Below are 11,370 nucleotides of genomic sequence, written 5' to 3' on the forward strand. Positions count from 1 at the left end.
ACTTGTTGAACTATTGGTTGTGCAGACATGACCACCATTTGCTATCGGGGAGGACTAGAGATTGCATTTTCATTCTGATAATGCCATAAATTGCTTCTTGTTCCAATTGCTCCCTCCTTATTGTCAACATCTCCACTTCATAGGGTGTTAGGGCATGCCAAGTCTTCGTGTCTGGATCATATAATGTCTTCTTGCCCTTTGTCAATCGTGCCCTTGCCATCTTGTGGTAGATGGATGTTGGGTCTGGCTAATTATCTTTGATCCAAGCTTTCAGTAAGGCTTCAAGAATCTCTTTGAATTGTGGCTCTGAATTGGCTTTGTTGGCTTGTTCCTTTTCAAGGATTTTCGAAGCCTCTACCAGCAGTTGAAGTAGCTCATTTGTGTACCTTATCAACTTTTTGACTTGAGATTTCCATTGGGTCATCATGCCTCTGAAGCTGATAAAGTCATCTTTGAACTTTGATATTGTGTCCTTTTTTCAATGGCACTGAGTACTGACTTCCATGCCACCCATAAGACCGTGCTATGTTCATATCATTCTCTGATTTGATCTACAATCTAGATATATATTTTTATTTGCTAGATCAGAAAGAAATCTCGATAAAACCTTGGTAGCTCATCCTCCTTCATGGGTAGGCATGCATTAGAAAAAGAGAATCCGGCATAGCCTCAATATAATTCATCAAAAGTTGATTCTTCTGCTCCATCATTTTTCTAAGGGCTCTAACTAGGTGGACTAACATTTTCAGGGCTTCTCCTAATCTGGGATGGTTATCTGGTGAGCTTGCCTTTGCTATTGAATGCATTGTCTTTTATCAAGGCAACTACTCTATGGTCCAAGACCCTTTTGGTGATTTATGATTTTAGTAGTGTCCCTTGAACTTCAACCCAAATATCATGTATACACTTGTAAGTTGGTCAATTGCCTAGTAGGACTTCTAATTGAATTCCCAAACTTTGTGCATTCATCTTTGTTAGCTTCTATATGTGAGGATTTCCATTAGTGTCACCCTTTGTCATCAAATATTCACGTATTCAATCAAGCACTTGGATTACATTTTGATGAGGAGGCAATTGGTAATTTTTGCTCATGGTAGTTCATAGGCTTCGACTGCTTTATTATCCTCTTGGTACCATCAAATAACATTTGATACCTCTCCACATCCAAATAAGCACCATCATCATGTAGGTAGGTTTAGATTGTAAGCCGCTTTTCTTTCCTTAACCTCTTACTCAGACTCAGACTGATTGGAAGAATCAAAGTTATGATCTGATTCTGGTTCTATATGGACCACTTTTCTCTTGTTTCTACATGTAAAGACCATCTACTAATGACAGACATCAACGTGTTGGCCTAACTGTCAGGTGTTTGATATGGCCTATTGTCCGGCGTTTCATTAGGGGGCTGTTGAGATTGATTAGGTGTTTAATCAACTATCATCATCATCATGTTTCTTTGAATCTACCTCAACCTCTGTGGTGTGATCCTCCTTCTCATCATCCTTTTCCTTGTCTTTCTCGTGGCTCACATGGATGTGCTTTAGTGGTGCTTGATTAGCTAGAGTACTTGTATACTTGGTGCCTTTTTCCTCCCAGTCTTCTTTTGTGTTGCTAACGAGACTTTGTAAATCCTCTAGATTATTCCTTCAGAGTGTGCGATATCTAGTAGAGATTGGTAGATATAGTTATCCATAACAAACTAGTTATCCTCTGTAATGGAAGTTAGCCTTTTAACTTGACTTGGAGCGGAAAGTGAATAACATATTGGGCATTTCCTTGAGTATTCCTTTGTGTGTAGATGTAGAGTGAGAAAGAAAGTGCTTGGATGGAGAGAGCAACACTAACACATTACTTCATTAACATGGCATGAATAATACTTGTAAAAGAGAGTGAGAGTTTAGAGAAATTGACACCAATAGAGGACCGAATTAGTTGGAGCCGGTCCCCCCTCCAATAGGCACTTGTATCATAGTTTCTTCCATGACGGAAGACTTGTTTACAATACAACTTATTGTGTTTCCTCGAAATATTCTTGATGACGTGAAGATGGTAAACTTCACTCACCAAGCATTAGCATGGTAACAACAATAAACATGATTAGCATGAACTTGAAGAATGCCCAGCCTCAATCCCAAGACCTCAAACACCATGAAAGGTACGGAGAGCTGGCACAGAGTGAGGAAGAAGAGAGAAGCAGAAGTAGCTCTACGAGAAAGCAATAACCCCTTGCACATAATCACTCATAGCTCTTGTAGAATAGCTTAGCATAGTGATAATAGAGATTAGAGAGATTGATAAACAAGCATAAGAATTCTGCTGTGTGGATTTGCATCCATAGCCAAGAGCTTGTGGTAGTAGGCACTCAACTTCTCAAGCTTGGAGAAGGCGATGGAGTCTTTGCTTCACAAGAGTGTGTGAAGAGAAGAATGAGAGTGAGAGAGCTCGTGGGATGCTCAAATGAGAGAGAGAGAGAGAGAGAGAGAGAGAGAGAGAGAGAGAGAGAGACCCCCTTTCCTAGGCTTCCCTTGAAGCTCATTGGGCCATGTAGCCCTCTAGCCAATGAGATCTTGGCTCCCTTTGGGGCAAGATGTGTAGTCTCTTGACAAGTGTCCTTATTTCCCTCCCCCCCTTGCTTAAGCACAGCCCTTGCCTGCTTGAGCAATGTGCCTCTACACTTGACATGTGCCCTTTCCTTTCATAAGAGTATGGGTCCTTGGTGAGGTGCATACTTACTACACACATCCCTCCTTTGTAGGGCTCACCCCCCTCTTTGTAGCAAGATATTTGATCTTGGTAAGCAGGCAGGCCCCCTGCTTAAGCACAACCCTTGCTTAAGCAAGCTGCCCCCTTGCCTGCTTGGACTTTACTTAACTAAAGTTTAAAATTTAAAGACTATGTCCTAAGACTTTCAACACTTACCTTTGGAGGCTTTAATGAAGCCAACCCTAAGGTCTTTTTCTCCATTGGTTAACCTTGCTCTTTGATAGACCATCTCCCATTTGGGCCCCTTTACCATTGGCCCCGTGTTGAAATAGAAATTTGTACATTTGCTTATTCTAATGTAGCATCGTAAGCATTGACAAGATTCACACTATCTTTAAGCTGTATTCCTTGCATCCATATAGCATCTTCAAAAGGATAATTTTTGAATTTAATAAGATACCGTCGGATAATCTTACCATGGCGTGGTACCTTGCCTTCATGCCAAAGGATAGCTTCGGGTCGTAGCACCTCTTCTTGGTCTTCAACTTCGGGAGGGTCTTCAATAATTGGTTCATGTGGTGGCTCTCCTTTGTAGGGCTTGAGTAGGCTCAGATGGAAAGCATTGTGTATGAGCCAATGGTTGGGCAGCTTGAGTTGATATGTCATGCCAAGGGCAACAACCCTGGAGGTCAGGGACCGCCGCGGGCCAAGGGCCGGCTGCCAATGGGAAGGGATCCTAGGGCCAGGAGGGTACAAAAGGGAGGTTGGGCGGAGGATTCAGACATGGCAGTCCCAGGGTTTTACACTGGTATCAGAGCTCAGGGTGAGGAGAGCTATGGAGGTGGAGGAGGGGGTAAGTTTCATGGCTTGTTGCATGACTTCATCTCTCTCTCTCTCTCTCTCTCTCTCTCTCTCTCTCTCTCTCTCTCTCTCTCTCTCTCTCTCTCTCTCTCTCTCTCTCTCTCTCTCTCTCTCTCTCTCTCTCTCTCTGTGGAGGGCCGTGGGCAAGCTTCACGAGGAACCCCTGCTGCAAGGCGGGCATGACCCCTTGAGTAGAGGCTAATCGCGCGGGAGTAAGCTCTAAGCAGAGGCTTGGAATCCGACAAGCAACGCGGGCAAGCCCGCTTAGCGGAGGAGGGACCTGCATGAAATCCCGGCATGTCAAGCCCGTCGGGAGCGCAAGGGGGACACGAGCAAGATCCATTTCAATATCTATGAGCACCGAGCATCGCAGGAGGCACTGCCTCTTTCTCTCTCTTGCGCATCCCTATAGATGTCGTCGCCATGTTTTTTTTTGTGTGGTTTTCATATTAGAGGTTTACTTTGGGCTCCCTAAAGTGACCTAGGGTCACCATAAGGGCCCCTTCTCACCTCCCATGCCACTCACAAGAAGATACCTAGTGGCTGCGGGGACGAAACAAGCAGAAAATCAAGGAGATGATGGCACCATGTGTCATAGAACTGCACAACATACAGAAAATTCCAGCTTTCAGTTGAAGCTCAACCCGATATGCATCTTGAAAATCTAGGAGCCGACACATGCAAGCGGATGGGCACTACGAGATTTAGACCATAGCAATGCGGTTGAGCTCGGCTAAAGCAAAGGATCATCGGAGATTTGTGAAGACCCGCAAGGCTGCATTCATTGGCCGTGCCGAAGGGACAATTCTATAATGGCTAGAGTCGGCAAATTGGGTAGCTTTGACAAGGTCTGATGCTCGATCGATTTCTAAGGTAAAATCAGATTCTCCAAGGGATATACTCATGGTTTGATTGGAGCACGATTTCAGGAAGAGCACCATGATTGCAGTTGATCAACAGGTTTGATATTTTAGGTTTTTTAGGTTTTCTATCTTTTTGATAATTTGACATTCCAAGGGTTCTTTAAGAGATTTGCACCAGTTACTTCTTGTGCACGGTGGCGGTGGCACTGGATTCCGATGCACCATAGCGTTCCCGCGCGTAGCAAGGCTCCATACACTTACTTGGTCATTCATCAATTTTTCTTAACAAGTATCTCTTTGATTTACTCCTCTTCCTACTCTCAAGGAGCGGGGAGACGCAAGATTTCAAGATGCTAGAGCACGACTCATAGGCAGGTTGTCTGTCATTACTGCAATCAGATAACGACATGATCCATCCATTGTCGGCAAGTGTACAGCCAATCAGGTACAAGGTACATATTTTGCACGAATTTTTTTCTTTTTGTTTTTCAATACATACTACAATTTGACATGGTCGAATCTTTATGAATGCTCGACAAGGTCGACTTTCTTTTACAATGCCCTTGTCAACTGGCAAGAGTATCTATTTGCTATGTGCACCAGTACTACATGAGTACTTATGTGAAGCACGGCTTCCCTTTTGGTATTTGGCACCGCGCTTTCCACAGTTTGGAATATGCTCTTAACATACGAACTGGAGAGAACTTTCCACAAAGTTGCAAGGTTTTACATCCTATATGGGTGTATATGCTACATACGCTCACTCACTCCCGGAGTACATGTGGCTATGAGTCAGATTCGAGCGAACTCCCAAAAACCTTGCCACACGTGGGCGACAAGGTTAGTCCATTTCAAGTTATGTTGGTTTTGTATATGTTTTACTTTTCCTTTTGGACAAATTTATGTGTTGTGCCATGCAAATTGCTTGGATAGACTCCATCAGAGGCCGTTGTACAAAGGAACGTGATTTTCTCGACTTCATGTGAAGTATGGATTCTCTTCTATGCACAACTCTTATCGATTGACTTTAGATCAACGATACTGGCACACATCTTTAGCACTACGTGGATATACGCTCATAGTTTTTGCAACGGCGCACTGTGAGGTATCCATACCAATGTAATCGTGCACAACACGTATATGAGTGGCTCACATGGTTGAGATAGCCAAGGGCTTATCATTCCATTTTTCAATATGCATCCATAACATACTAGTCTCTGGACGTACAACACTCATCATTGTACATGCTTTCGCACCCTAACTACTCTGCCAAGAACGAGGTAAGCACTGACATGTTAAAACAATTGTTATGTATATTCACAAGCAAAGTGCCTGACCTCAATCACTATGGTACATTCATGACCACGTATACGATAGGTGGGTACAGATGTGCATTCTGGTGTCTCTCTTTACAAGAGCATGTAGCTGTACGCTTATAAGATAAGTTTTGACACAGCCATGGTCTGCACGGGATCATATGCACAGGGCATACAACACAATCGTCTTAGGGGATTTCCTCAGCCCAACATTCTCTCTCTCTCTCTCTCTCTCTCTCTCTCTCTCTCTCTCTCTCTCTCTCTCTCTTTCCTAATTCTCTGCGGGAAAGGTGCAACTAGGCATGATTTTTCTAAAATCTTTCTATGTCGATATGGTAACAGGCAGGGCTAAGAGCCATTTGTTTTTGAAGGGCTAAGTGCCACCTATTTGGAATGGCTAAGAGCCATCTGTTTGTCGTCCATTAGTGCTTGCCTTCCAGATCAAACAAATATGTTCAGTTCAGTACCCATTGATTTTAATGGCCAAGCAGGCATCTTACCATTATTAATTTTTTGGGTGTTATTTTAGCACTACACACTTTGAGTGTGAAGATCAAGTTGAGCTTTTGAAAGTCTCAAACTCAAACATGCATCTCTCTACCAAGGTGTATAGATGCAGCACGCAATTTCGACAGCACGGCTGTTCACAAAACTCCTCGATTATGAATTTTGAGTCTAGACAAGATCCCATTATAAATACGATTCTAACTTGAGTGGATCTTCTATTTTATCTACAACAAGATCCCATTATAAATACGATTCTAACTTGAGTGGATCTTCTATTTTATCTACTATGGCTTGAGTGGCAGGGCTAAGAGTTGGTTTCTGTGTTGTGACACCCCCTGTCCCCCAATCAGTAGTGCATTTGGTGGCTATCATCCACGTGCGTCCTAGGTTTATATTACCCGCCATAGTTCCAACAGGCATGACCAAAAAGTCTTGAGCTACCACCCCCTTGTCATAACTGACAGAAGTGTGCCAGATTCCAAAAATTGCAGTTTTTATCTCGTTGACACCCTTGACTTGGATAATACTTTCAGATAGAGGTGGCTTTCTTAACTGACACCACACCCCATATGATAGCATATTATATTTAGCACCCGTGTCCAATAAGGCGTTATATAGAACTTTTTCATAAGCGCTGTTTAGCTCAATAGGGTATCGTAGAGGTGTCTCAGAGTCCAACCAATCCTCGTCGATTTCAATGTGGAATGCATGTGTAACTCCAAGGTTAGCCTCTGGTTGGCGTCTTATGCATTGTTGTCGCTCCTTAGCCTCAGCTTGAGCTTGTATCTTCTTCAATTCTGTTTGTGCTTTGTCTACCTTTTTTTTATGGATGGCACGTAGCTCCTCTTGGCTTAAAGGATCATAGTATCTTTTAAATTTACTCCCATTGAGGAATCCAATGGTTTCAACTCCATCAAGAGTCTCTACACAAATGGTTCCTTGTGGGGTGATCTCACATACTCTATATGGTCTTTTTTTCGCATATTTCAACTTTTTCTTTTCGTTACGCACTCCATACACAAGGGCTTTATCACCAACATTGATATCTTTGTTCTTTAGACGACGGTCAAACCATTTCTTCCTCCTATCCTTCTCCACAAGTCCATTTTGCACAGCTAATTGCCTCTCTTCATCTAGCCTTTCAAAGATATATAATTGCTCAACTAAGGGGTTACCATCCCAACCTTCTTCAGAAGCTACTTGAAGACTAGGAACAACAAACTCCCATGGCATAACCACTTCTTGGCCATACACCATCTTAAACGGTGTGCAGTTAATGGCAAGTTTGTACACAGTACGAAAAGCCCATAAAGCTCTCTTACTCTTACTCTTATATCTCTTACTCTTCTTGTCTAATTTTTTATTACGGCCGATCTCTAGTGAAGAGTCACTAGATGAATCACTACATGTGTCTTCTTCTCCCTTGGATAGATTGTCATCTAGGGTACCACTGGGCCATGAACGGTTTGTCCCCACATTTGCACTACGATTTAACTCAGATTCTTTGTCCTCAGAGTCAATTTCAATTGATGATTCTGACCTCAAATCATGTGGGCTATAGTCTTGTGAGGTGCTACTGGTTCCAATGTCAGTCAAACCTTCATCTTGTAGGTCATCAGAAGCTATATGCATTGCTTCTAGCATATTTAAGGGTACGAGTGGTGGCATTTCATCCCCCTCAAGTGTTACCCAAGTCATCCCCCTATTTCCCCAGGTGTTTATGGTTTCTTCTAGGTGGACCCAATCCACATTGTCCAACTCAGTCATCCCAGGTAGTACATCCATATAAGGAGAATCTTCCCCAACATCAGTGTGCGCTTTACACGTGTAACAATACTGCAATGGGGCCGAGTGAACTGTGGTGCCAGATCTATGATCAATTATAAACATATTTCCTAGGGGATGTGCTCAACCAGTTACAAGATCCACTTGAATGACATAATCTTGGAATTGCAAGTAGACATGGTTTTTAGACCAGTCATGCACCATTTTTGCTTCTCTCATGAAAGGACGTCCTAAGATCATCTCCGATGCCATAGTGTGCTTGGAGGAATCCATAACAATGAAGGTAATTCCTATTTTATGTCCAAAGACCTTGATCTTGAGATCTTCGAGCATCCCAATAGGTTTAACAATAGACCCATTGGCCATCTTCACTACTATAGTTGTGGTCTCAAGGTGAGGTCTTCCCATAGTTTCCTAGCAAATTTTAGTCACAATGCTAATCCCAACGCCACCATCAAGGATTCCCTTCACAGTTAATCCCTTAGTAGTGATTGGTATGGTCGCATTGGATTCATCACCCTCAAAGTATTGTCCCAACTTGTTAACATGTATTTCTACCACAAGGTTCTCATCTAGGTTGGGTTGTGGATCTAAGTGTTCCTCCTCTATTAGCATCTCCCCAGCTCCATCAATCTGTGCAAATTGTGGTAGCCCAAAATTCAGTTCTCCATTGACGAAGGCTCGAAGAGCTGAGACTAGCTCAGGGTCTTTATATAGTTTGGACATGATGGTGGTTCTAACTTTTGAAGACATGAAATCCCTCAATTGGGCAATGTTTAACGGCACCTTTTGGGCTTTAGTCCCTTGACGTGGGGAAGATGGGATCTCCATTTCTTTGATAGGATCAGGTAGTCCCTCTGTAAACATTCTTTCCATCAAGAAGTGAGTACGTCCACTTTCCCATGACTTTAAATCACTTTCTTCTTGGATGACACTAGGTATGGCTAAGGGTCTATGGACTTGGTGAGGTTGTTGTTGCGTATGGAACACTGTTTTTGCAATCTGGATCTGCCTAGGTGCTGGTTCTAGATCCCTTTGGTTATCTTCTACCAAACTCCTTAATTGCTTGACTCGCTCGATCTCCTCTGTAGGGTTTGGATAAGTTCCTATCTTCTTCTTGGATCCTGACCATTGTGGCTCATGAAGATCTTCCTTGTTGGTTTCTATCTTAGTGGTCGTTTTGGTCTCCATGGTTTCACCTGAATTAGAACCCTCTTTAGCATTTTTCATATATACAGGGTCGTCACTAGTCCCTATGTTGGTCTTTGAACGGGGATCTGACTACGCTGCTTTTTGCAATCTCTTCCTTCGAGTTTTCTTCTTCTTATGAGATTGGGCAATTGATGTCGTGTCTCTTTCCTCAAGAATATAATTTTTTTTTGGAGCATCGATCGTGTGAGTACGTTTACTAATACCACAGGTGTACTTTGTGATGGCTCATCGGTAACCTCAATCAAGTTTAATGGCGTGATCTTCGGTGCATTTGGATTATTTGGACATTGGGCAATTAAATGCTCTATGCCACATTGATTACACATGAGTATCGGCATTGTAGACGTGCTCGCTTGATTGGTTTGCATTAGTGTGGCGTTATTTTGTAGCCTAATAGGATACTCAACCACACGATGTGGACCTCCACACTCATAGCATTGACGAGGTGGTCTTTTAGCAGTGTAATTGATATTTTGACCTCTTGCAGCAAGAGCAGCTACCTGATAGACAGGTTTGACTTGTCCCCAATAGTCCTCCATGTAGTATTGGTGGACTTTCTTCAAGCGCAATATTAGGGTCTATATCTTCCTCACAGCGTTCCAAACAAGCAATAGATGACTCACAACCCACTTGATTCACAGAAGTGATTCTCGGATGTGGTGGTTGGGGTCCTAGCACTGGAGGTGGTAAGGGTGTTGTTTGAACAACATTTTGGGCCCTAGGGACCATGTGTTGTGATGTTTGTTCAAGAGGTGGGGCCGGCATCAATGCAGACACTCGAGGTGTGTCTGTCCATGCTAAGGTTGGTCTATTGGCCATCGTGCGCTTAAATACTATGCAATCCTTAGCTTGATGACCATACCTCCCAGGCATTGCATTCCCATTGAATTTTACTCTAAAAGTAGGGCATTCACGTGTACTATGCGGTTCATAGCATATTGAGCACCATTGTTGCTCCCTTCTTGGATACATATGATTGTTTTGCGAAGCACGATTGTCTCTAAGACTCTCTTGAATGGCCTTGGTGAGATCTGCTAAAGTTATCTCAGATATCTTTGGCTCCTTAGCAATAGGTTTTAGGGTCATTGGTTGATTCCCCAATGCTTGCGAGCTAATAGATTTAGGCTCAACAGACACTCTTTCTCCTTGAACCATTAAATTATCCTCCAATTGGATCGCATTTTGGTGACTGCTTCCCAAGTGGTGATACCTCTAATGACTAGGCCATTGTAGATATCCTTGTGTCGTAATCCCCTAATGAATCTATCAAGCAATTGATTATTATTGAAGCCCTCATTTGGATTACAACATGAATTCAAATGCTTCAAGCGACTAATACAGTTTCTCACCGACTCTCCTTCCTCTCGTTGGGCTTTCTCGACCTGAGAGACTACACCCCAAAGCACTTTCTCTCGTATGTAATCTTTTTAGAACAGTCTCCTAAGAGTAGGGTAATTTGTTTTTTCTTCCACCCTTAGGGTTCTATACCAATCCCCAACCTTTCCACTTAAGGTTAGGCTTAAAGCATTACTCTTATGCAGGTCATTGTGTTCTCCTAGAGAATCGCATATTTGTTCAAACACTTCGATATGCTTTCTCACATCCCCGTCTCCACTAAATTTTTGTGTGAGCTTGGCTATTTGTACTGCCTTACTTCTATGTTCTCTATCAGGCATGTTACACATATTCTCAACAATAGATCCACCGGTAGCCTGAGCAAATGTTGCCAAGTCACCTAAGTGAGCAGGCACCGTGGGTGAAGGTGCTCAGAAGACTACATGTGGAGAAGGTATTGACATTGGGCTTGGCGCGTAGGAAGCCCTTGTGTTCCATCTTTGGTAGGGTGTTGTGCCATGTGGTGGCCCAAGGTTCATATGTGTGGCCCTAGGCATAGCAGACGTCGGATATGACATGCTAATGCTAGCCGGTATGGTCCCATGGAAATAAGAACTTGGGTGTTGTGGTTGTGGAGCATAGGTTGTTGAAACAGTGGGAGGGGTAGGGACTACATGAGTATGAGTACCTATAGGTGTATATGATTGGTACACACTTGTAGGTACTGTTGCAGGCATTGAGCTACCATGTAGTGGTGCTTTACTAACAAATGAGGTCCATGGCGTGTT

The sequence above is a fragment of the Adiantum capillus-veneris genome, chromosome 4, assembly GCF_014529385.1.
Source record: "Adiantum capillus-veneris isolate H3 chromosome 4, ASM1452938v2, whole genome shotgun sequence".
In the NCBI taxonomy this organism is placed as follows: Eukaryota; Viridiplantae; Streptophyta; class Polypodiopsida; order Polypodiales; family Pteridaceae; genus Adiantum; species Adiantum capillus-veneris.